Source organism: Papio anubis, chromosome X (genome assembly GCF_008728515.1).
Source record: "Papio anubis isolate 15944 chromosome X, Panubis1.0, whole genome shotgun sequence".
In the NCBI taxonomy this organism is placed as follows: domain Eukaryota; kingdom Metazoa; phylum Chordata; class Mammalia; order Primates; family Cercopithecidae; genus Papio; species Papio anubis.
In genome coordinates this window covers 115959083-115986674 of record NC_044996.1, presented here as the reverse complement: position 1 = coordinate 115986674, position 27592 = coordinate 115959083, and the positions used below count along the sequence as shown (strand labels likewise).

General features: G+C 36.6%; 1 protein-coding gene across 1 annotated transcript in view; it reads left to right on the top strand.

Moving 5' to 3' along the window:
* IL1RAPL1 (interleukin 1 receptor accessory protein like 1) overlaps window positions 1-27592 on the top strand; it is a 1395449-nt gene that overhangs the window by 874475 nt on the left and 493382 nt on the right. The gene's annotated exons all lie outside the window — the stretch shown is intronic.

Sequence of the window (27592 nt, the reverse complement as noted above, 5' to 3'; positions counted from 1 at the left end):
TATATGCACCTCATATTGTTTTTTAAAAAAGATGTTTCATTCATTGCTTTCGAAAGAAAAAGCAAAATAATTTATTTCCTCTGAAGAGGGACATGAATTTCAGCATTTATTCATGAAGTTTACAATTGATATATGTATTATAATTGTCCTAGAAACACTTTCTACAATAAGATATCTTTGTAATTGTGCACCTAGGATAATTTGGTATAAAAGCACTGATATTAAAGAGTGAATGGTGTTTGCAGGTCATAGAGCTTTGCTTTAGTATTATTTGCTTTACTGCAGGATTCAACATGAGGCAGGTGTTTTGTCTCATGAAGTTTATTATAGAAAGGGTCCTTATACTGTATTTTCACTTATGATGTCCAAACTTAGAATAATTTTATTCAAAGAATATCCTTTGAGCTCCAATAACACAATTCAGGTTATAGGAATTATCACCCTGGCCCAGAATTTTTCACATACTCATTTGTCATTATTTGAAGAATAAATGAATGAATACTAAGAGCAAAAATTAGTGTCATAAATCAGAAATCCATTCATTAATAAAAGAGAATACCTAGCATGTACTTGAACAGTTAGGGTAGACTTTATCGCATTGGTAGGACTTTCATGAACATGGAGTTTAGAAGTGGAAAGGACAAGAAATGTTTTGGGTAGAAGAAATCGCATAAGCAAGCATGCTGAGGTATAACTTCAAATGCATTTAAAGTTCAGTAAGGGGCCAGGTTGGTTGAGGCCAAGATTCCCTGAAGTTAATTCTGGAGAGTTGGAATAACGTTACGTCATAGGAGAGACTGAAAGTTAATCCTGTTGGTCATGGGGAACTACTGAGATTTTATGTAAACACTTGATTTAGAAAGATTCTTATATTGTGTCAGGAGTGAAATTAGAGTTGGAAAAGAAAGAGAAAGCCTGGACTGGTTGACTTAGTGCCATGAGATTCTCTGCTATTTAAATGTGCCCTTGGTCTCCCTGCTGAAATCGAAAAAGTAACCTGAAGGCAAAATTATTCCCAAATACTAAAATGTTCTAGACCTACTTTCTAGGACGAGAGAAGATTTCTCAATTCTATGTCCATATTACAGAAATTGAGTATAGTAGAGACTCAATTTTATCACCTGTCAACATTAATCTGTTGATTGAAATCGTAAAAAATTTGAAGAATGTGATTCAAAATAATTTTAAACGTGTACATATACTAATATTTACTAAGACTCTTTGACATACATAATACAGAATCAGAATCATGAAAGTAAATGCGCAAGAGAAAGAAAATACACAATGGGTGGTTGAGGAATACAAAGACTTTTAATATATGTTTCAGGTATTTCAGTTCTCAGAGGGAAATGGGAATAGCTAGCATTTATCCAACAGTCCTATATAGTAGTATAGAACTTGTCATTTACAGATGTCCTAGCTAGGGCTGCTCCACAACAATGCCTTAGACTGGGTGACATAAGCAATAGGGATTTATTTCTCAGAGTTCTGGAACGTGGAAAGTCCAAGATTGAGGTGCTGATAGATTTGGTTCCTCCTGAGGGCTGGCTTCCTGGCTTGTAGATAGCCTCCTCCTCTCTTCATTCTCACATGGCGGAGAAGGAGGACTCTGGTATCTCTTCTTCTTCTTATAATGGCACCAATCCCACCATGAAGTCCTGTCCTTATGACCTCATCTAAATCTAATTATCTCCCAAAGGCCCCACCTCCAAATACCATCACACTGGGAGTTAGTTCTTCAATATATGAATTTTGAGGGAACATATTCAGTCCATAACAACAGGTATTACCGTATTTAATATTTACAACGATCCAATTCTTCCCATTTATATATAAGGGAAACCAAGATAGAGATAGCTTTAAAACTTACCCAAGATTAGTGGCTGCAGGGTGAGGGTGTTGAGAAGCAGCCAGGGTTTGAAGCCAAACAGATTCCTAGGAAAAATATTCTTTGTGTTTTTTTTTTTTTTTTTTTTGAGATGGAGTTTCGCTCTTGTTTCCCAGGCTGGAGTGCAATGGCGCGATCTCGGCTCGCTGCAACCTGCGCCTCCCAGGTTCAAGTGATTCTCCTGCCTCAGCCTCCCAAGTAGCTGGGATTACAGGCGTGTGCCACCACGCTTGGCTAATTTTCTGTTTTTAGTAGAGACGGGGTTTCTCCATGTTGGTCAGGCTGGTCTCAAACTCCCGACCTCAGGTGATCTGCCCGCTCTGGTCTCCCAAAGTACTGGGATTACACGCATGAGCCACTGCACCTGTCCAGGAAAAATATTCTTAACTCATTCTCTGGGTTTAAGTAGGGTATTAGCAGTTTAGTGATGATGGGGTAGCAGTTATATGTAAGTATGAGAGTCTGAATGTGTTTATCTATATGAGAGAGTGAAGAGGCCGGGAGAGAGAGCATAAGCAATAATAACAGAAGGTAGGATAGTAATTTGCCATTCTTACTATGAGGTGTGGGTGTACTGTTCTAGATGTGTAACTAAAAGGAGTAATTTTAACCTGATTATTTTCATCATACCCACCTGGTGGTCATTTTGTAAACTCCCACAGCTCTTGTAACAGTGTATCTCAATAGTAAAAAAGTCTTCGAAATCTGTATTAGGCACGCTGGGTAAAGTGCATCTTTTTTCTTCCAGGAATCTCTTTCTAACAGTGAAGAAACCAACTGGTAAAGACCAATAAAGAACGCTTGCTTTAAACAAGAGTAACTTATGCATATACGTGCATTCACATACACACACACACATACACACACGCACACACAGAGAGAGAGAGAACATAAGGAAGAATAAAATCATCTTATTTTACAAAACACCAGCTGTGTTCCAGTGTTCTATCTATCGAAAATGAGAAAGTATTTGACTAAAATAAAAAAGAGGAAGGAAATAATTTAAATATGGACCAAAAAAAAACAAAAAACAAAAAAAAAAACCAAAAAAAAAAACCCCGTCAGGAGAAGAAAGCTATATTGAAGAAATTCTCTTGACAGCCAGTATTATTTTTAGCACTCCTAATTCAACTTCCGTGATAATATCAGCACTTTTACTATTATAATCTTAATGACTTAGGAAATGTAAGCTGGATAGAAAATGTCAAACTGGAAAGGAAAATTTCAAATGTTTTGCTTTGTAATTAAGGCTTGACAAATATAAGCCAATTTTAGCATAATAGATAGATTATCAAGTAGGGAAATGTAGCTAATGTTAGAGGTAAAAAATTATAATTTATATTTGAATACATTCTGAGATGGCTTCAGTGTGCTGACAGCTTTTAAAAATTGTAATGAGTCTTAAAAAGATTCCAGGACGGGATACAAAACATGTGGACACACACATACATTTCCAACTTCTCTGTAAAGGGCCAGAGAGTTCATATTTTAGGATTTTATGGGCCACATGGTCTCGATCACAACTACTTATCTCTGCTGTTGTAGCATGAAAGCAGTCATAGACAACATATACTCAAATGAGCATGACTGTTCCAACAAAATTTTCTTTACAAAACCAAGCAAAGAGCTAGATTTTGCCCCCAAGCCATGGTTTGCTAAGCACTGATCTAATACATATTCATATATTTCATATAGAGGGATGGTGTGTGCATCGTTTTAAGCCCTCAAAGAGCTAAATCATATCCAATCATTCAACCTTTTAAAAAAGTTGATAATTCATATATTTTATATTTTATCTGATTCAACTGTTCCTATTAATATTTAATTCAAATGAAACTTGTTAAAATGAAGTGGCATTTTCATATTCAAAACTACTTTAAATATATTCATGCTTGTCAGTGCCTCAAATAGAATCTGTGAAAAATTCTCATAAAATAGATCCTAAATTTTGTCAAATAAACTTGGAAAATAATTACAGAATACTTATTTACCACTTTCCATACATGATTTAGCTTAACTAAGGTGCCGATATTTGTGTATGATAGCAAGGTAGGTAGTAGGGGGGTTGACATTTATCTTAAGGAGTCACAGTGACACTAATAATTGATCAGAAATAGCCACGTTCAAAGGACGCACATTCAGAAAAGATAGTGAAGTTTATTTAGATACAAGATGGAAAATGGTTGACTCTGTCTATGCCTAATATAAAAAAAAAAAGAATCTGTGGTAATTTTCTTTTCTTTTCTTCCTTTCTTTTTTTTTTTTTTCTTTTTTCTTTTTTTGTTTTGAGAAGGAGTCTTACTCTGTTGCCCAGGCTGGAGTGTAGTTGTGCAATCTCAGCTCACTGCAACCTCCGCTTCCCAGGTTCAAGCGATTCTCCTGACTCAGCCACACAAGTAGCTGGGACTACAGGTGCCCGCCACTATGCCTGGCTGATTTTTTTTATTTTTAATAGAGATGGGGTTTTGCCATGTTGGATAGGCTGGTCTCAAACTTCTGGCCTCAATAAATCTGGCTGACTTGGCCTCCCAAAGTTCTGGGAGTACAGGCATAAGCCATCACACCAGGCCTATAGTAAATTTTTAAAAAGCATTTTAATTGGTAATTTTGCAGTAACCTGGGATGCAGAATTGAATTGTTTTATGAATCAATCTCCAAGGAGTTATTTGAATTTGTTCTCTCTGTCTCTCTCTCTCTGTGTATATATGTACACATACATGTATATGCATATATATATGTATATTCTATGTAGCTCTATATGTTTTTTCATTAGACAACCTGGAACACATAAATGTTAAAAAATTATTTGTGAAACAGTGGCCCACTTTAAAAACAGTTCTTATTTTTGTTTGTCATTCCTCAGAACAAAACAGTATTTGGTGCTTCAACAAAATAGAAAATTAATTTTAAAAATAGAGAGGAAAATAAATGTAAATATGACTTTTCCCAGTAGTCCTATAATTTATCTTAATAAGAAAGGAGCACAGGTTTCAATGCAGCATTGTTCTAAGACTTTTTGTGCATATCAGAATTTGGATTCATGTTTTTTTAAAAAGGAAAAGAAACGCTTGTCATGGAAAAAGTTAGTCAAAGTCAAAATAACAAAATAAGACATGTCAAGTAAGTAAATATAACCTGGGAGTTCTGAAATAAAGATAACAAAATGATTTCATCAAGTATCTAAAGTCTATCATTTATAATGTGGGTGAAGCTATCATAAATAAAGCAGAGTTACATTTGCTTTTCTAAATATTAAGTTGTATGCAGTATATGCATACAATTTGCTTTACTTAAGAAGATGCCTAACTTATCTGATTCTTTGTATGTTTTAGATTAATTTTCTAGAGTTGACTCTCACTCAGGTGTAGGCAGAAAATTATTGGTGTGGAAAATATGCCCATTCCAGTGAGGTCATCTATTACATGTGCATGTAATATATGGCAGCAGGTCGTTGGGACAATGTCTCTTTGAGATGGCAGTCCCCTTGAAGTCATTGCCAGGGAATATATTTCTCTTTCATTTAATTTTTTATAAGACAATTTAGGGAGGGGATTTTGTAACTTATCAGTTCCAGAAATTATACCTAGCAATACGGAAAATGATATGTTTTTTCTTGTGGATGGTATAGCTTTGTTAATTTTTGATTTTGAGATGCTTCAGGGTAGAGACCAGGTTTTTCAGCTCAATGAGAACACGTATTTTTGTATGTTTCATTCTTGGTCATATCACAAGTGCCTATAACAGCGCCTGGACAAGAGTACCTGCAATAAATTCTTTTGAATGACAGGATTAACCTTTACATTGCCAGCAGAAACTTAGGACAAAGCCATGGTGGATAATCAAAAAGTACCATTAAATTAAGTGGAAAGAGCAATTATGAATAAATAACTACCTTACCACTCCCAACAATGGGTCTAGGAATTCATCCTTGTAAAACCACGGAGATTGTTCCTCTGAGAGTGACTACAGATTTTTGGGTTTTTTTTTTTTTTTTTGAGACGGAGTCTCGCTCTTTCACCCAGGCTGGAGTACAGTGGCACTATCTCGGCTCACTGCAATCTATGCCTCCTGCGTTCAAGCGATTCTCCTGCCTCAACCTCTCCAGTAGCTGGGATTACAGGCGCTCGCCACCATGCCTGGCTAATTTTTGTATTTTTAGTAGAGATGGGGTTTCACCATGTTGGCCAGAGCTCATCTCGAACTCCTGACCTCAAGTGATCTGCCCACCTCGGCCTCCCAAAGTGCAGATTTTGTTTCTCACACAATGAGAAGCTGAGTGCAATCTATATGCTGTAAGAATATTCCATTCTTACTCAATATTGTCTTTATGACTATTACTTTAAAGAAATGAAGTGAAAGATAGTTTTACTTCACATACAATATATAAAGTAAAATGTACTTTTGGTTTACATGTATTTATGACTATATGATCATACTTCAATAAGTCATTAATGAGGAAAAAAATTCCAAGACACATAAATAATTGGATTTTTTAGTTGCTGTGTTTGTAGTTTACTTTCAACATTAGTAAGCAGTTATAAGAGAACAACCATTACCAATTACTATAACCACAGCATTGCACATGGAGAAATACGATTGTTGACCTTGAAATGAGTATAAGATCATCCCCAGTAGAAGATCACAATCCAACAACTCTCAACCCTGGCTGCACTTGGCATCATCTTGGGGAGCTTTTAGAAAAAAATTTTTATTAGATCCAGGCCCTACCTTCAGAGATTCTTCACTGTATGGACATCTGTACATTTTTAAAGCAACCCAAGTGATTCTATTGTGCAATTATGGTTGAGAAGATCTAGTACTCTTCAAATTGTTTTTCTCAGATAAATTTATTTTTTAAATTTTTATTTTATTTTTTGTTTTTTTGAGACGGAATCTTGCTCTGTCGCCCAGGCTGGAGTGCAGTGGCACGATCTCAGCTCACTGCAAGCTCCGCCTCTCAGGTTCACGCCATTCTCCTGCCTCAGCCTCCCGAGTAGCTGGGACTACAGGCATCCGCCACCACGCCCAGCTAATTTTTTGTATTTTTAGTAGAGATGGGGTTAGCCGGGATGGTCTTGATCTCCAGACCTCGTGATCCGCCCACCTCAGCCTCCCAAAGTGCTGGGGATTACAGGCGTGAGCCACCACGCCTGGCTCTCAGATAAATTTAAAGGAATTTTGAAAAAACGTGCATATATCCCATATTTCAACATAAAACATTTCATCATATGTTTGAACAGTTTCAAAGAATATACATTCCTCTGCATCATCTATGTGTTCTAAATATATTTTGGGTGAAACTTTGAATTGGATATTTAACTCATTTGGTTTGTTGGAAAAAATAACATTAAGACAGAGGCTTGCCCTGAATTTTTTTTACTTAGACAAAATAAAGATCTCTACCTTTCAATATTTTCTTTAAGATATTTTCAATGGACTATCCCAAATGCTCAGTGCATTATTTGATGGTCCTTTTGTTTGACGCCCTGGAGGATTTAACTCCCTGGAGCAATATGCTTTGATAAGATTTGCCATAGCGAGGTATGTATGTCTTCTTCAAAGTAAGAAAACTGAGATTAGATAAGAGAATAGGCACATTATCAGATCAATTTTAGACGTGTCTGAAAGCTGAAGATCTGGAAATAGATTCCCTTAAACATGTTCATGTCTGTGTACTTGAAAAGTCCTCATATTTTAGTGTATGTACCTCAGTTGGAAGGTAGCTGGATTAGACTTGGAGCTGGTAGTTTTGGGGAAGACAGAGACAAGGTGGGGTCTCCAAACTGACCAGCAGATTGATAGGTTGGTTGGGAATAAGGTGAGAACTTTTTAATTAGGGCCATGTATGCACCACATATCATAGCAAAATAGGAGTTCAAAACTAAGCAGACAAGCAACAATCTAAGCACAAATTTATAACAGCAATAGAACCAGAGTTGAGAGAAACGAGGGAGGTAGCCAGGAATCAAGAGGAAAAAATTCTGAAGGGCAAGTAAAGAGGGAGAATGAAGTAGAAAAATTGTTCAAAAATCAACAAAGCTATATGGGGAATAAAAGAATACAATAAACATGACTACACCACCAATGAGAGATGCTATCACCAAAGAGGTGAGAATACATGAAGCTCGCCTGTCTTCCATTTGATTTTTTTTTTTTTTTTCCGTGTCTGCCCTTTGGAGTAGGAACAACTTCTCATGCATAGTAGAGGCAAAAACCAGCATCTGATAGTTCCATGTTTTCGGTGTGGAGTAGAAAGCAGGAAAGAGTTGGTAGATCCCGAGTGCACAGGAAATGCACTTACGTTCACTGAAAAGCCATACAGCATCCAACTATAGATGATATTGGCTGGAAATATAGGACCACAAAAATTATTCACAGATCTTTTCGTTTGGTTTTTGCTGAAATCATTTTAAGTAAAATCTGACGGGGAGGCAGAGCATCAGCATAAATAGCTAATGCATGCAGGGCTTAATACCTAGGTGATCGGTTGATAGATGAAGGAAACCACTATGGCACACGTTTACCTATGTAACAAACCTGCACGTCCTGCACATGTATCCTGGAACTTAAAATTTTTTTTAAAAAAAGACAGTATGTGGGAAAAAAAATATCTTAGAGACCAGAGACTTTTTCTTTTCAATACATTTCTTTAGTTTTTAACGAAAACAGAGCTCCAACAGTTATCTCTTCAATAACTGAAAGCATCTCCCTAAGCTTTAAGTGGTACTTGAAATTTTAAGAGGATGATTTTTTTCCAACTCAGTGAGATTATAATATACACTCCAACGACTTATAAAAGCAAGAGAATTAGAGTGTTAATTGTTAATTATATGAAAGTATTCAAGCAAAGGAACTTTTACCTTGAACGCCTTTACTCTTTAGCATCAAAATAAGTGTGAAAGTTCTATGGTATTTAGGGAGGATATTTTAAATTTCCCCTACCCAAGAAAACTGGATAAGGATTAATGCAAAACCCCCTCCAGAATGTTAATTTAATTAAGTAGTTATCCAAAGTGTTATCACAAATACATGACGTGAGTTCACACTTAAGGCCCTTACATTTTTGTATTACATGGCATTTGACTTTTTAATTAAAAAAAACCACACACTTCTATTGTATTGCCATGGGGTTTTTCATTTAATTTTCCATTTAAAACTAATTTTATTTCTCCTTTTAATTCAATTAAAAACGTTAAAATTATTAGTGAAAAAAAGAAGAAAATCCTGAGTCATCACTCTTTCCTTCTTTATTTATTCACATCATTGATGAAGTTCTAAGTAGAACAAAACACTGCGAAAATTGGGGTTTGCTCACTTTGAGGATCATAGAAAATAAAGAGCTGAAATATTTTTTTCTTTTAGAAAATTAAAAAAAAAAAAACTGATATGAAATTTCCTCTATTTAGAAGCCCATGTCTACCCAAAAAGAGACAAAAATGTTTTCTCATAAGCCTGGAATTAGAACATCTTTCGACATCTTCAACTCTAAGTTGAATTTCATTAAAATATTTAGTTGCACATTTTTGAAGTGGCAAACATCTTGCTTTTTGGAAATCTCAGCTTTAGGAAATGAAAGAGGTAAAGAGTATTTGAATTGTAATCATTGTCTAAGCCAGGATAGGTTTTCTGAGGTGGGAGTACAGAGAGATGGGTCAGGTCAGGGGCTAGTGGTCATGGCTAACTGCTATAAAACTTCTATTGATGCCACTCATTTGGGTGACATGAGATTGGATATGGGCTAAGACTTTGGTTGAAAGGAAAGTTGTTTACTTGGAAGTGTTCTAGTAGGCATTCGCCAGTCACAGAATACAAGAAAGAAGAAGGGAGTCGTTCATTTTATTTCTTTAAAACATGTGTTGAACATCTACTTAATGCTGTAATCTGTGCTGGATTCAGAAGATATAATAATAAAACCAGACAAAACCATGATTCTCATGGTCGCTAGATTGAAGAGGGGCTTATCAGTTACAGAAGACTCAATGCTTCCAAGGCTTTAATACCACCCACGTTTTATTGACCTTTTATTAACCCATTTTGGTTAGCAAAGACAGTGAAAGAATATTTACATGCATATTTATATAACTATTTACATAGGATAAGATTTTTTTCTAATAACACTTGAAATTGCATTTTTAAATTGTTTTATGGAAGAATTTTGAGTCCAAGCTGGTACAGTAGGTTACTCCTGTAATCCCAACACTTGGGAGGCCCAGGTGAGCGGATAGCTTGAGCCTGGAAGTTCATGACCAGCCTGGGCAACATAGTGGGACCTTGTCTCTATAAAAAGATAAAAAATTTAGCCATGCATGGTGGCATGCGCCTGTGGTCCCAGCTACTCAGGAGGCTGTGGAGGAAAGATTACTTGAGCCTGGGAAATCTACTTTGCAGTGAGCCATGATTGTACCGCTGTACTCCTTCCTGGGCAAGAGAGTGATATCCTGTCAAAAGAAAAGAAAAGAAAAGAAAAAAATGAAAGAAAAGAAAAGAAAAGACTTATACCAGCTTTTATTTACCTCTATTCTTTTTTCTTTTTTTTTTTGTCCAAAGCATGTGTTTCCTTTAATTTTTTTTCTTTCACTTTTGTTTTAGATATGGGGATACATACACAGGTTTGCTACATGGGTATATTGTACCCAGGTAGTGAGCATAATACCCCATAGTATGTTTTTTGACCCTTCCTCCCCGCCCTAAGTAGTCTGTAGTGCCTATTGTTATTATGTTTATGTTCATGTGTGCTCAAAGCTTGGCTCCCATTTATAAGTGAGAACATGCAGTCTTTGGTTATCTGTTCTTGCCTTAATTCATTTAGGATAGTGGCTTCCAGATGCATCCATGTTGCTACAAAGGACATGATTTTGTTCTTTTGTGTGACTGCATAGTATTCCATGGTGTACCACATTTTCTTTATTTGATCCACCACTGATGGACACCTATGTTGATTTCATGTCTTTGGTATTGTGAATAGCATGGGTGAAGAAGATAAAAGTGCATGCATCTTTTTGGTAGAATTTGTTTTCTTTTGGATATATAATTAATAATGGGATTACTGGGTCGAATGGTAGCTCTGTTTTACATTCTTCGAGAAATCTTCAAACTGCTTTCCACAGGGGCTGAACTATTTTACATTCTCACCAACAGTGTATAAACATTCTCTTTTCTCTGCAGCCTCACCAGCATCTGCTATTTTTTGACTTAAGTAGCTGTTCTGACTTGTTTGGATGATATCTTATTGTGGTTTTGATTTGCATTTATCTGACAATTAGTGATATTGAACATTTTTTCCTACGTTTGTTGACTGCTTGTATATCCTTTGATCTCGAACTCCTGACCTCAAGTGATCTGCTTGTCTCAGCCTCCCAAAGTACTGGGATTACAGGCGTGAGCCACTGCGACCGGCCTTGTACCTCCTTTGAAAAGTGTCTGTTCATGCCCTTTGTGGTTTTTACTTGTTGATTTGATTAGAAATCTTAAGTTCCTTATACATTCTGGATATTAGACCTTTGTCAGAAGCATAGTTTGCAAATGTTTTCTGCCGTTCTCTAGATTGTCTGTTTACTCTGCTGATAGTTTCTTCTGCTGTGCAGAAGCTCTTTAATTAGGTTCCAGTTTTCAATTTTTTGCTTTTGTTGAATTTGCCTCTATTCTGAAAAATTCTGTCATGTACCATAAATATTTTGTTGTAGTAAGTTAGGTAACACATTTAAATAATTAGCTCAACATCCTGAGATGTGGACTACTGCAAAATGGATACAAGAATATATACAAAGAGAGTTGTACTCCTTGGTCAGTCAATTTGCACACACACAGTGTTCAAATGGGTCCTTGGACCATGTCAAATCACATGGAAGTAAACAATAGTTGATTAGATTAGGATGAAATAGTATTATAAAATCCGTAAAAGTAATTGCATAAAACTTTTAAATGGCAAAACTGCACTTACTTTTGCACCAAGCTAATAAATAGTTTCTCTTTATTAGGACATGCAGATATAATAATTAGCCTTGCTGGTCTTGAACGCCTGGGCTCAAGCGATCCTCCTACCTCAGCCTTCTAAAGTGCTGGGATTACAGGTGTGAACTACCATTCCCAGCCTCAGAAAACTTTTTTATGTAAATGACTGGATTGTAAATGTCTTCAGTTTTATGGGTCATGTGGTTTCTGTCACAACTACTCACATTCTGTCACAACTATTGACAGTCATGGTTTGTAGATTCAAAGCAGTCACAAATACTAAGTAAATAAATGCACATGGCTGTGTTTATATAAAACATGATGGAATAGATTTGGCGTGTGGTCCATAGTTTGCCGAACTCTGTCTAGACAACATAAAGGTTCAAAGGAGGAAGATATGACATCAAATTGGGGCAATGAGAAAGTATTTCATTGAAGAGGTAGCATTTGCTGTTATTCTTGAAGCCTGGGAGAATTATGTTAAGCTGACATGGTGGGGTGGTTTCTGGTGGACAGAATGTGCACAGTTTAAGAAATTGAATTTTTATGAACATCGAGCATTTCGTTATGGTAGAAATATAGACTCTGTGTAGAGGAGTAACTCTAAATGAGTTAGGAATGTAGATTTGTTCATGTTTTAGAGTTTTCAGTACCAGGATGAGGAACTTGTACCTAGCTTGACAGGCAATGATAGACCATTAAATAGTTTATATAACAGAGGGATTTGGTAGAAACCACACTAAAGGTGATTTTTCTATAAAAATGAAAATTTCTATGAAATTCCATCAGAAAGATATTATAATGTCTAAAATATAAAACTGGAACATCATAGAATTAATATATATAAGTTAAACTTTTTTTTGTAGGCATGCATATGTGAAATTGTATGGTTCTATTTATGGCAAACAAAAGGAAACTTTTTACAGTGAAACTATGTTCATAGTTTTCAAGGGAAAAACAGCTCCATGAAATAAAATATTGCTTGGGGAGTTCTTTCATACCACTTGTCACCAGCATTCTCAGTGGCTTATAAGTTACAATTGCTCTGTGATAAAGGCATATGCTTTCCTTCTCTCTTATAAAAATTTTAATGAGAACTTGAAGTGAACTCTCACTGAACCTATTTTCATTCCAAAATCTTATGATTTTAATCTTATGATCCTCCTGAGACCTGGCACTATAGTCTGTGACAGCATGAATACTTCATAATTATTCCTCCTGTTTGTAGAAAGCACCATGGGCATCCATCATTCCCTCTCTCCCCTGCTGCCTCCAGGGAGCCACAGCCTCTAGCAAGGTCAGTAATTGCAGTTTTGGTTGACAGTTCCAGGCCAGCTGAAGCAAACCCAGCTGGTGAAGACTAGCCACAATGGATATTGACTGACTTCCCTTCCTTCTTTCACCTCATCATTAGTTTGGCCTTAAAACTCTTCCTTAGTGATGTGATAGATGGACTTGAATCATCCCACAAGAGATTCCCCAGTACAGAGAAAATGAATGGTTTCTCTAGAGCCACGTGTATATGTGTCTGTCAGTATTTGGGGGACAATTGATCTAACCATCCTGGGGTAAATAAAGGTCTTTCCCTTGGGGATAAGGAAAAGACTATATTGGAGCTTGACGTTTAATATTGTTTGGCATCTCACATCTCTATAGACAACCTGCATGAAATAAAAGATTTAGCTATGTGAATTAAGATGGTGTTTTAGAAGTGGATATGCTTCATTTGACTAACAATGAAAATTCTAACAGATTTGCCCTGTGCATAGAAAAAAATAGATGCTTTAGATGTCAAGCAAATAATTAAGCATTAATTTTTTACTTTATTTTACAACAAATGCATAGAGAGATTCACACAAGAAATACTAAAGAAATGCCACATGCTTTATCAAAAAAAAAAAAAAAGCCCACATTATGAATCCAAAGAAAGATAAGCAAATAGCCTTCATAGTATGTAATATTGGATGATGTAGCTTTAGGAAAAAGAAGATAAACTTTCATGTGAATTGCTGGTGAATTCCAGAAAAGAAATGACTTTCGAAAGTGGTATAATACTTTTAACTCTCTAATTCTCACTGTGTGGTTTACTCATAGTATAGACCATGACTAAAGTACTGACAGAAACAAACCCAATTAGGCATGGCCTATTGTATAGATACTGAACTAGTCTAGTGTCTTTAGGTTTGTAATAAGTCAAGGTTTATATTTTTCTTGCTTTTTTACCCTGGTCCCTTGTTTCTGGACTTACTTGGGGTTTAAAAAATGTATTTGCTTAAGAATAACTTAATTACCCATTCTGGATAAAAATTTAATGGAATGTGTTAGAAGGCTTAAGTGAAATATTCACATTAATTGAAATCACGACCCCCAAACTCTTTGACACACCTCCCATTATGAGGTAGATTGTGAGCGGCCTTATAGTTATTTAATAGAATAAAGTTGATGTAATGATATGTAATTTCTAGGCTAAGTTAGAAAAGGTCATTTAGCTTTTACTTGATTCTGTCAGGAGGCATACTCTGGGAGAAACCAACACCATGTAAAAAACTATCCTGTGACCACCATGTTTTGAAGGCCCCATGTAGGAATTTCAGCCAACACTACCAGCAAACAGTCAGCATCAACTTCCAGCCCTGTGAGTGAGTCATCTTGGATATCCAGCCCAGTCTAGTCTTTAAGTAACTACAAACCTACCTGATATTTAACTCCTGTCCCCTGAGAGGTGCCAAGTGAGAACTCCTCAGCCAATTCCTTCTCAAATATTTGTCTCACAAAATTTTTAGAATATCTTTAATATATTTGTAATAGTAAAACTACTATCACTCAGTAATTTTGGTGTTAACTATGTATTTATTTCGGATATTCAGTTTGTTATGTTTCTATTTAAATGATTATTGAATTTCTATTAGGAACACTTGTTCAACCTATCTACCATGAGACTTAAAAAGCCTAAATCACAGTCCTTGCCTTAGAAGAATACAATTGTTAGTGGCGTAGATATAGGGTCGTCAAGTATCGAAACTCTGGAGCACACCATTCATATTATAGTCTATGTGAATAGTCTCCCTTGAGTTGTGCAATGGGATGTCACTGGAAAGATAAAACATAAAGAGTTATTTTCGTAATAACCATTCTTATACTGGTACGCTTCTCAGGATTGGCATATATGAGTGGTAAGGAATACTACTAAATTTTATACTTTTCCAGTCTTCTTTACAATACTCTGTTATTGACAAAAGTGAAAAAAATTTAGTTAGAATGTAAAAGTAACAAGGAAGTTTTAAAGGAATATATAATGTTCTGTCATAAAGACAGGCACATGTATGTTCATCATGGCACTATTCACAATAGCAAAGACATGGAATCAAACTAAATGCCTATCAACAGTAGAATGAATAAAGAAATGTGCTACATGAATATAATGGAATACTATGCAGCCATAAAAACGAATGAGATAATGTCCTTTGTAGCAGCATGGATGTAACTGGAGGCCATTATCCTAAGCAAACTAACACGGCAACAGAAAACCAAGTACCTAATGTTCTCACTTATAAGTGGGAGCTAAACTTTGAGGACATGTGGACAAAAATAAGGGAACAAGGGCCTACTTTAAGATGAAGAGTGGCAGGAGGGTGAGGATGGAAAAACTACCTATTGGGTACTATGGTTATTACCTGGGTAACAAAATAATCTATACACCAAACACCCATGACGCACAATTTGCCTGTATAACAAATCTGCACATGTACCCCTTAACCTAAAATAAAAGTTAAATTCAATTTAATAAAAAATAAAATCAAAATTTTAGGCTGGGAGTGGTGGCTTATACCTGTAATCCCAGCACTTTGGGAGATCAAGGCAGGAGGATCCATTGAGCCCAAGAGTTTAAGACCAGCCTGGGCAACATAGGCAACATAGTGAGTCCCTGCCTCTACAAAAAAATACAAAAATTAGCCAGGCATGGTGGCATGTGCCTATGGTCCTAGGTACTTTGGAGGCTGAGTTGGGAGGATCGCTTGAGCCCATGAGGTTGAGGCTGCAGTGAGCCATGATCATTCTGCTGCACTCCTGCCTGGGTAACAGGGTGAGGCCCCGTCTCAAAGAAATTATATTGCACTGTATGCAATACTTTGTAAATGCATGTGCTATTCTTCTAATGCTTTTAGACACTTCAGTGTGTGTTGTGAGAATACGCCAAGTTGACTAATCATAAACTGATGGTTCCCAAATTTGGCTGTACATTGAAATCACCTGGGGAGTTTTAACAACCGACTCATGTCTGGTTCCCACCCCTAAGGATTCAGATTTAATGGATCAGGAGTACAGAATGTTCATTGGGATTTTTTAAAGATCTGAAATTGTTTTAATGAACAGTCACAACCGAGAACAACTGATGTATATTTCTTCTTTTAATTAGGTAGTTCTCAAACTCAACTGCCCTTTGGAATCATCTGTGGAATTTTGCAAACTATTTGTGACTTGGTTCCATTTCTAGAGCTTCTGATTTAATTGCTCTGGGGTAGGTCATTTTGGTACTTTTAAAAATGCTCACTAGTTAATTGTGATTTGAGATCCACCAATAGGATGCCCATACTAGGTTTACAGATGAATGTTTTTCTGCAAGTATGTGTCACTCATCCTCAGTTACCACATCGTTACTATTGGGACACAGCTCAGGTTGCCAAATTCAGCAAATAAAAATAACTTTGCCTGGATACGTTTGAATTTCAGATAAACAACAAATACTTTTTTAGTGTAAGTATGTCTTATGCAACATTTGGGACATACACTAAAAAGTAAGGTTTTTTACTTAAAATTCAAATTTAACCAGATACCTTGTATTTTATCTGGCAACTCTAAACACAGTATAATTTAGGCAAGAGACAGAACAAGGCCCAAATAATGCATTATATGAAGTGTGACCACAATGGTGTTCAATCCATATTCCAAGACAGAACTAAGATATTCTCATTGTCCCCCAGCTACCACAGAGTAACCATTCTATCCCATAATACTACTTCTAGGTGGTCTCATCTGTAGCATCCCTCTTATTTATTGAGCAAAAGCAATGGACAGATGTAGGAGATAGATAGAAAAAAACCTGAAACCTCCTGTCTCATCAGTGTTAAATCTACTGGCAGCAGAGAGTGTTAAATCTATTGGCAGAATAAGCTGAAATCATGGGACTGAAACCTATGACTTATAAAAAACAAACAAACAAAAATCCCGTGGGTTTCTATTGTTTTTACTTATGCAGTTTCTCAAATATTTTCATGTAATTATAGAAGAGAGAGAAAAAAAAAAAAACAGATACAGTGCTGAAGTTCTGATCGCTGGCTGAACTTCATAGCCTTAGTAACCACTGTTAAACTTCGAGATTGTGTCGTGTTTATAGTGACAGCCAATTCCCTCAGAGTTATACAGCAGTTGCTGGCAAATGTAATCTCACATTTGGCAAATGCTTGCATTTCTGAAGCTCACTTTTTTATTGGTTCTTCTCAACAATGCTGCAAAGTAGGCAGGGAAATTTTGACATCCATTATATAACTAAGGAAAATTAGAATCACAAAAGTGTTGTCTTGACCTAGAGTATATTTCTTAACGTGTGGTCCTGGACAAACTGCCTCAGCATTATCTGGGAACCTGTTAGAGACAAAAATTCTGAAACCCTACCCCAAACCTACTAACTTGGAAACTGCAGAATAGGCCCAGTAATTTGTGTTTTAACAAGCCTTCTAGCGATTCTGTTGCATGGTCAAGCTTGAAAACCCCTGCCTTCAGGGTATGTGGTCCCAGCTCAAACATTACTAATACCAATATTTATTTATTTAATTTATAGTTTATTTTTCCCCCCAGAGTTTAAACTCTACAAGGTCAGGGATGGTGTCACGCTGCCTAGGTATATAATAAATATGCAGCAAATATTGCAAAATAAAATAATGAAGACTAGAATGAGTGAATGCATGAATCCCACATATGGGGACTTCCATTGCCATGCCTTGCCTTGCCTTAAAAGAAGTGTCCTGTGCTTAGAAAATTCCATTGCTTCGCTCATTCTCTTTTGAAGAATCTTGGCTGATGGGAAGAAAAATGGTTGACTGCATGAATTTATCCACAGGCATATTAAGACTAGATATTTTCCTTGACCCCTTAGTGGGACTTGTGAAGGGGTGGCTCGCTTACTCACCGTGCAGCACTCAAACCCCTTGAGGGAGGGGGAGCAGCAGGTGAGCGGATGCAGGAGCCAGTGCCAAGTGCCTTTGGGCACTGGCAGGAATGAACCCTGTAGTGACCTGTGGCAGAGTACCATGTAGTACCTGGAAGGCACCTTAGTTTATCTAGTTTAGTCCTCTCATTGTACACATAAAGAAGCTAAATTTTGTGAGTGGTAAAGTCTGTATCTACACAATAAAATACTTGAATACCTGGGGCTAGAACTCTGGTGTCTTTATTCCCTTTAATATGCAAAGATTTTGAGTACAATGTCCTGTGAAGAATGTTTGAAATCTCACGTGGGGAATGTCACCAGTTCAATTCTGCTGTCTTTTTTTTTTTTTTTTTAGATGGAGTTTTGCTTGTATCGGCCCAGGTTGGAGTGCAGTGGCATGACCTCTGCTCACTGCAACCTCTGCCACCTGGGTTCAAGCAATTCTCCTGCCTCAGCCTTCCGAGTAGCTGGGATTACAGGTGCCTGCCACCATGCCTGGCTAATTTTTGTATTTTTGTTAGAGACAGGGTTTCGCTATGTTGCCCAGGCTGGTCTCGAATTCCTGACCTCAAGTGATCCACCTGCCTCGGCCTCCCAAAGTGCTAGGAGTACAGGCGAGAGCCACTATGTCCAGCCAATTCTGCTATCTTTATTTCTGCTTAATTATTACTTTTAATTTCATTATTTTATTACAAAATTTTAACTTTTTATATTGAATGGTATTATCGATATGGAACTTTGTATTTATGAAGTAAAGATTGAAGGAAGCTTATTTACTGCTAATGGAAAGTATTGCTTACTTTTTCATTCAAAGCCGGAAAAGCAGTGTACAAACATGTAAGTGAAAGAAAAATCCAACCAAATCTCTTACTCAAGTATCTACATTAATGTCGTTTGGTGGGTGAGATACTTTTGCAGTTCTGCAGTATTAATCCATCCTTCTTTATTATGTCCACCAAAGGTATAACACTGCTTACAGTGTGTTTTAGGGAAAACAGTCCTCCTAGGCACAGTGGCGATAATTCTTTGACCTTTTTACTTTGCTGTCTTGGCTCATCACGGTGACCTTTCATTCATTTTCTCTTGTCTGGTCTGCTTTGCAGACACTATGAAACCACTCTGTGGTGTCTGTTGAGCTGAAGTCAGTTAATCACAGGGTGACTTTTAAAATCAAGATTAATAATAGGTTATTTCATAGCCAGAATGCTTGATTAAGATGGGCACATTTGTGGTTCCCCTCATGTCTAGAAATAATTTAGCCAAGTTACAATATCTGGGGCAAATTTTTCTCTCTTATAATTTTCCCAATGAGAACTGCTCGGTTTAAATGGACTTTCCTAAGCTTCCGTCAGGGGTTCTCAGAAGGGTTATACAAAATCACTTTTTGTAGCTACTGAGTACTCCTAAATGGAAGCATCTTTGTAAAGCCATATAGCATTGGCACCTCTTCACAAGAAGCGGGGAGAGTCAGTGAAAAAAATAACAGGAAGTCTGTGTTTAAAGATAATAACATCTGCCTCCAACATTTTACACATCTCAGTCATGCCCTGTGGTGGGAGCAAAAGAGTTTTCTTTTCTCTTTAGTCTTGTGCCAAATTTTCTTTTCCTGTCAGCCTCAATCCACTAATGTCCTTGGTGGGTGGATCCTGGTGTATTAAAAGATTCATAGCATTTCCTATTTATATTCTGCTTAACAATATGATGGTACACCTTAGCAGTTTAGCAAAATGGCAAATCTGTTTGCTTAATAAACCATATAATGTGCTGCATCATCAATTTGACTTTGCTGGATGAACGAAGAGAACCAGTTGGCACTGATGAAGTTGAGTTTTACAGGTCAATGCACCATCCATATTAAGGAAATCCAGGACATCTATGTACATATATATTGTAGCTAGAGGCTGAATACATTTTGTACAATATTTCATTTGCTGTTATAAAGGAAAAAAATATAAGCCTGGGTACAGCTACCATAGAAATCAATTTTTAGGTTTTATTTTATTACTGCCTTTCTATTCCCCAGGTGTGCTTTTTCCTAGCATCTCCATCCTAAATACAATTGCCTTTGAAACACCAGTATATCTCTGAGTGCATGACAATTTCCAAACTCTACTCAGAAAATACAGTGCAAATCCTGGTATAACACAATGGAACTACCAAGAGTTGTTATGGGGCTAAATATTTTCTGTTCTCTACTCTCTTGAGATCTTAACAAACCCCTGCTTGGTAACCTTGGTTTATTGAAAAGGGCTAATTTATTTGGCATTAATCAGAAGACATATGCCATCTCTCAACTAGACTCTCTCAACAATGTTCTTTAAAATTTTTTAATTTAGTGAAAACGTGGGGTAGCTTTATTCTATAATAATAATATGGTTCATGATATGGAGACTGCAGAAAGAAGACTATAAAGCTGAATTTCACTGCAAGAAAATTGTGACCTCTTCAGTACTTTAGGAGAAAATCTTGTTGTTCAGTTTGCTGCAATTAATAGTTATCTTACCTGTCAAACTGTGGTACCATCCAAGTTTCACCAGACTGTCTAGAATAGACTAATTTGAAGAAGTGCAATTTCCCAAGTAATGTTTTATTCTGCAGTCCCTCTATTCAGGGCAATACACCCATATAGGACCTCTCCCACTGCTAGTTTAGTCATGTGGAAGAGAACACCTCTTGTTTTAAGTTATTTAATCATCATCTTGCTAAAGAAATGTCTCACTCTCCTAAGTCTCCAAGATCTTTTATAGGTCAGATTCCATATAAGGCTTTGTGTTCTACATTTGTGATCTAGGGAATTTAAAGCTTTTCACTTGTAGCTTACCAAAGGCCCCTCTATGTGGTAAATTATACATTGATATAAAAAGTAAATAATAATAATCATAATAATAGTTATGGCTTATATAACCTATCTTTCTCAATAGTTATTGGACCATGATGATACCTCAATACCATATACCTCTTCACGCACAATTCAATATCTCTCGTCCCCTTCATAACCAGGCATCTTTTTTTTTGTTGTTTTACAATTTTGTTAATGGAGATACAATTCACATACCATAAATCTACCATTTTATTTATTTTTAAAATACTTTAAATTTAAAATTTATTTTATTTATTTTAGAGATAGGGTCTCACTCTGTCATGGAGGCTGGAGTACAGTGGCATGGTCATAGCTCATTGCAGCTTCAAACTCCTGGGCTCAAGAGATCCTCCTTCCTCTGCCTCCAGAGTAGATGGGACTACAAGTGTGCACTGTGTCTGGTTAATTTCTTTATTTCTTGGCATAGACAGGGTCTTTACTATGTTGCCCAGTCTGGTTTTGAACTCCTGGCCTCAAGCAATCCTTTTGCTTTGGTCTCCCAAAGTGCCTGGTTTATCAGCATGAGCCACTGTGCCTGGCCTACCATTTTAAATTGTACAATTTATTGTTTTTGATATATTTACAAAATTATGCAACTATCACTACTATCTAATTATAGAACATTTTATCATCCCCAAAACAAACCATGCACCTATTCACCAAAAAGTGACTGAAGCAGGTATCAATCAATAGAAGTTCATTTACTCAAAGTTGAGAAAGCACCTTGGAAAATATACAAATCACAGGAGCATCTGTGATCTGTGCTTTTTCCAAAGGAGGGGGTGGGGGAACTTCAATATTTGAAGGGGAAAGAGCAAATAGGAGGGAAAAGAGAGGGAGAGAGGGTAGCCCCTGAGGTAAATAGTTAAATTCTTGTGAGGTTCTGGTTAGCCTCAGTAAATCTACATTTTACATGTGAAAAGAAGGACTAGAGGAAAAAGTCAATTAGGCATTTGTCTCAGGGTAGGCAGAGGGTTGATAAGCTGGTAATTGACATTGTCAGGGTTAGATTTCATAGAACTGGGTTTTAGGGCTAGTTTATAGGAAGGGTATGTATCCTGGAAGATTTAGGCGCTCACAAGGCAATTCCTTGTGAGCAATTTGTGAGGGAGGCCATCTGGGGAGACATGTGCCCTTCTATAGTTGTGGGAACCTGGCTTAGAGATGAGGCTATGACCCGGTGTTGCAGAATTACAGCTATCTGGGAACAAAAAGGAAGGCAGCGTTGTGTGATTCAGTTCCCAAGCTTAACTTTGCCTTTGGCATAGTAAGTTTGGAGTCCGAAGATTCTATTTTCTTTCACATACCCATTAGCAGTCACTCCTCTTTCCCCCTCCCTGCAGGTCCTGGCATTCACTCATCTACTTCCTGTCTCTATGAATTTGCCCATTTTGAATATTTCATATAAATGGAATCATCCAATATGTGACTTTTTGTGTCTGGTTTCTTTCACTTATCATCGGGTTTTCATGGCTCATCCATGAAATGTCACAGTACTTTATTACCTTTTATAGATGAATAATATTCCATTGGGTATACCAAATGTTGTTATGCATGCATCAGTTGATGGAAATTTACAATTGCTTTCGTTTTGAGACTACTGTGAATAATGGTGCATAGCCCGTCATCTTGATAGAGTTGTCTATACTCACTATCATTTTCTCCTCATTTCCTATTTACTCTTCAGCCTACTCCAGTTTGATTTCTGCTCCAGTCTCTTCCCTAAAATGGCTCTCTCTGGTGTCACCAATGATATTAATGCAACTAAATGCTACCCATTTTTCAGTATATGTTGCTACCTATATCTCACAGCTCTAATTTGACACTGTAGTGTAGACCATACCCTGTCTTCCCTTGATATGTACGAAACTACACTCTTCTGATTTTCCTCCTATCACCATGGCTGTTGCTTCTCTGTCTCTTTTGCAAACTCACTTTTTCTCCTTGACTAATAAATGTGGGATTTACTCAAGACTGAGTCCTTTTCTTTTCACTCAGAAGACCTTTTCTAGGTAATCTGACCTCCACCTCTGCCTTCAACAATCATGTATGTGCTTTTAACTACAAATTTATGTTTATAAGTTAGATTTTGGAACTACATATCTGTATGTTCACTGGCATGCTTGACTAATTTAAAGGCACCTTTAGTCAAGGCCAGACTAATTTATTTACCCTGAATATGTAACCATCTGACATTTTTTATTTTCCTAGAGAATGATTTGCATCACTCACTCAGCTTGACAAGGCACAGAATTTTTTTAAATGTCTTTCTGATGGATAATAATCAAATAGTTAACAGCTCTGGACACTGGCTGCCTGGGTTCAGATCCAAAGTCTACACATACTCCCTGTGTGAAGTTGGAGAAGTCACTTAACCTTTCTGTGTCTGTTACCTCGTCAGTAAGATGGGTGCTTTTCAGGGTTGATGAGATGATAGCATGAAATTTGAATATGCTAAAGATTTTAGAATCATGCCTGGCATGAGCTAAATACTTTAAATGTTCACCATTTTCCCTCTGCCTCATCTCCCATCTCTAATTCTTTTCTTCTGAAGTAGTTGTCAAATTCCTCAGCTCTCCTCCACTTCCACCACCCTGGAACTAACTCCTATCACAACTCATTTGAATTCCTTGGTGTCTTCCAAAATGCCTAGCACACTTTGGCAATATGTTTTCAACACGCAAATGTGACCATATGAAAAATTCTTCAACAAACAGCCAGACAGACAGACACACAGCTTCCTAATGCTTTAGATATAAAGGCTAAAATGTGTAGCCTGTCCTGTTGTATTAGCTTCGTAGGGCTGCTATACCAAAATACCACAGACTGGGTGGCTTAAACAATGTAAGTTAATTTTCTCACAGTTTTGGAGACTAGAAGTGTCAGATCAAGGTGTTGGTGGGGTTGGTTCTTTTTGAGGGCCATGAGGGAAGGCTATGTTCTAGGCTTCTGTCTTTGGCTTGTAGAAAGCCATTGTTATCTTCTTGTTGTGTCTTTTCACGTCTTCCCTCTATGTGTGTCTCTTTGCGCAGATTTTTCTTTTATAATAAGGACATGAGTCATATTAGATTAGAGGCGCACTCTACTCCAGCATGACCTCATCTTAACTAATTACATCTGCACTAACATTTCCAAATAAGATCACATTCTGACATTCTGAGGTACTAGGGATTAAGGCTGTGATATATACATTTGAGAGGGATGAGACACAATTCAACCTGTCACATTTGGTTAGTCTTCTGCCAGCCTCTCCAGCTACATTTTTACTCTATGCTTTCTCATCCTCTCAACTAGCCATCCACACAGTAGCCTTCTTTTAAATGGGCCACGATCTTCCAACCTTCCTAGACCTCTTTCTAAAAGATAGTTCTTCAGCTAGAACACTCTTAATTCCATCTCAGTGCGCCGCCCCCCTCACCCCCTCACAACACTAGCCATTTTGCATGGCTTATTTCTGTTCGTCATTCAGATTTCAGGTCAAGATCACTTAGTGAGGAATTCTCTCATCTTCTAGGCTGGATCAATTGCATTGTGAATCTATCAAAGAATGTAACCCCTAAAGCATTTATCTTGCTTCGTAATTGTACATTCATTACATGTCTTTTTTTTCACCCTGCCTATTTCACCCTGAATGATTTGTCTTACCCTTTGATCTACAGATCCTTTTGAGTATATAACAGGAACTCAATCAATAGTTCTTAAATCCAAACATGACTTAAGTATTGTTATTTTGACAAATCAAGATCTTTACTATTCACTGTAAACAGCTACTTTTTTTCCCTGATCTTTAACACCTCATTTCCTCTAATAATAATAAATGTACTTTGACATCCTTTCACTTGACTGCATCCTTTTGCTTGAGGGAAGGTTTAAGAAAGGACACATTTTTCATCAGGTATTCTATTCCCAACACAGAAAAGTTGACTGAATAGTTTTTCTTTGTTAGATATTTATAATGTCGACTGATTATTATGTTCAAGGTGATTTCCAAGAATAACAGACAGTTAGAGTCAAGCCATATTTCTGTCCCCTGAAATCCTGAACCTATGTGTGTTGGCTAATGTGTGTCTGTGTATATGTACATTTTTACTTACTTTCCAATAATGTAATTGAATGTGAAATTTTTAACTAGAGCCAGAATTCCTTAGTACGAATCCCAACTTCTACACTTATGAGCTATGCAACCTGGAGTAAACTGTCTGAGGATGTAATAGTATTTGCCCTGTAGGGTGATAGTAAAAATTAAAGGAGCTAATATTTGTATCTGGCATGGGGTATGTTAGGCCATTCTTGTGTTGCTATAAAGAAATACCTGAGGCTGGGTAATTTATAAACAAAAGAGGTTTAATTGGCTCACAGTTCTGCATGCTGTATACGCATGGCATCAACATCGAAGCTCAAAATCATGGCAAGAAAGTGAAGGAGGAAGCCTGTTTATCGCATGGTCATAGAGGGAATAAGAGAGAAAGAAGGAGGAGGTCCCAGACTCTTTTAAACAACCAGATCTCATGTGATACTAAGTGAATGAGAACGAACTCATCACCAAGGGGATGGTGCTAAACTATTCATGAGACATCTGCCCCCATGATCCAATCATCTATCAGCAGGCCCCACCTCCAACACTGGGAATCACATTTCAACATGAGATTTGGATGCAACACACATCCAAACCATATCATGTGGTAAGCACCATGTAAGTGTTATCTAGTAGAAGGAAGAGGAGGAGAATAAATAGAATTAATAAGACTAGAAATAATGATATATGTAAAGAAATATCTCAGCAGTTAGAATAACACGGTTTATCCTTTTATATGCCTCACAAGAAAGAAGTCTCTTTTGGTCACCTTTGCATCCTCAGGACTTGGCACCATGCCTGTTAGGTGCTCAAGAAATATTTGTTATGTGAATATCCGTTAATTTATTCTTTCATTTCTTAATTCATTTACAAAGAGTTGCTTCCATTGTTTTAGATTTAGTTGTTTATGCTTATTGTACCAGTGCTTATTTATGCTACACTGCAGGTCTGGAAAAACATTACATTTTAAATTTAATTTGGGTGTTGATTTGGACTCACTGAGCCTCTGAATACATGCCTACTTGAGACAAGTATGTAGGATATTCATTAGTTCTCAAATACAGTTGATATATATTTTATAACTTGAGGTACTCCTGCTTTTTTGCATCTATGTGTGAATTAGCATATAAAGATATGAGTAATTGTTTTAATGAAAATTTCACCTCTGCACCACTCTACTGTGACTTCATTGTGAATGCAATTAGGTTTGCCATAGCGTTCTCCCTGTGGCCTGTAGATAAGGCATGGAAAAATTATTTCTTTTACTATAATCCTCCTGCTTAAATATGATAGGAAAGCACCAATGAATTTAATACCATTAATGTTCTCTCTGAACTGAAACTCCTTAAATCATAAAATATCACATAATGTCTTTTTATTAAAATGTTGACATTGTTTCAAAATGTGCATTTCAGAGCAAGTTTTATATGCGTTCCTACAACATATGGGCATGTTCTTCATTTAGTCTTTCAATTAACATGATGATTAAGACAAAGCGCTTATTTCTGCTTCTGATGTGTTATGTCCCTACGACTAGTCACGTTTCCTATAATAATTCACCACACAGTATGAAGTTTTTTTTTTTTTTTTTTTTTACTCAGTTTCTTTTAAACTTTCCTTTAATATATATCTGATGATGGAGACCTACATATAATAGAGAAGTTTTCTTTTGGAAACTTAGCATGACTATATTTTAGTTTCATTAGAAAGAAAGAGAATTAAAGAATGGATTTTTAAGAATAATTCATTGTAGAATTTCTATACTTAAGTATTGAAGCACTTTAGGACTCATAAGGGCATCTGTGTCTTGCATAATAAAGCAGCCAGGATGGAGTAAAACATAAAAGCAGACATCAAGGTCATTACCTAATCTGGATGGATTAGCCATCCAGATCCCTGAAGGTCAAGGACTGAACAAGATATCTCAAGGTACCCACAAATTCTGTGATTTCATGTTATTAGGCTACTGAGTATAGCCATAGACAAGATGGCCATGTGGTTGGAAATCATGTAGAATTACAGGTTAGCTCATAATAAAGGCAAAAACTATATGTCGGTTAGAAATTTCAAGAGTAAGTGGAGCTAAAAGTATTTTGTGAATAGCATCACTCCATCTTTTATAAGATAACCCTACACATTTTTCTCTGCGTACTTCTATTGTAAATGTATGGTTCTATTAACACACTTGACATGTCACATTATTGTCATATATTTATGTGATGTAAATTGTTATAGGTAAGTCTTATTTATCTGTTCTCTGTAGGACCTAGCAGGGTATTTGGTACAGTATGTATCAATAATCATTAAATTAATGAGCTAATAAATTAGAAGTGTTATACCCCATTGGTAACAAATGACAAGCCCCAAAAGATTATTTTATTCAAAGTATTTGATGCCTTAATATTAACTGATTCTTATAGCCCATTATACATTCCAAGAGGGCAAGGGCAGTATTAAACTGCATCCCTGAACTTAACACATTACCTGAAACATAGCAGGCACTCAAAAATACTTGAAAAAATAAACCAATCATTGCAATAATAGCTTTCATTTATATAGCACTTCCAATGTGCCACACATTGTTCTAAGCACTTTAAATACATCGACTCA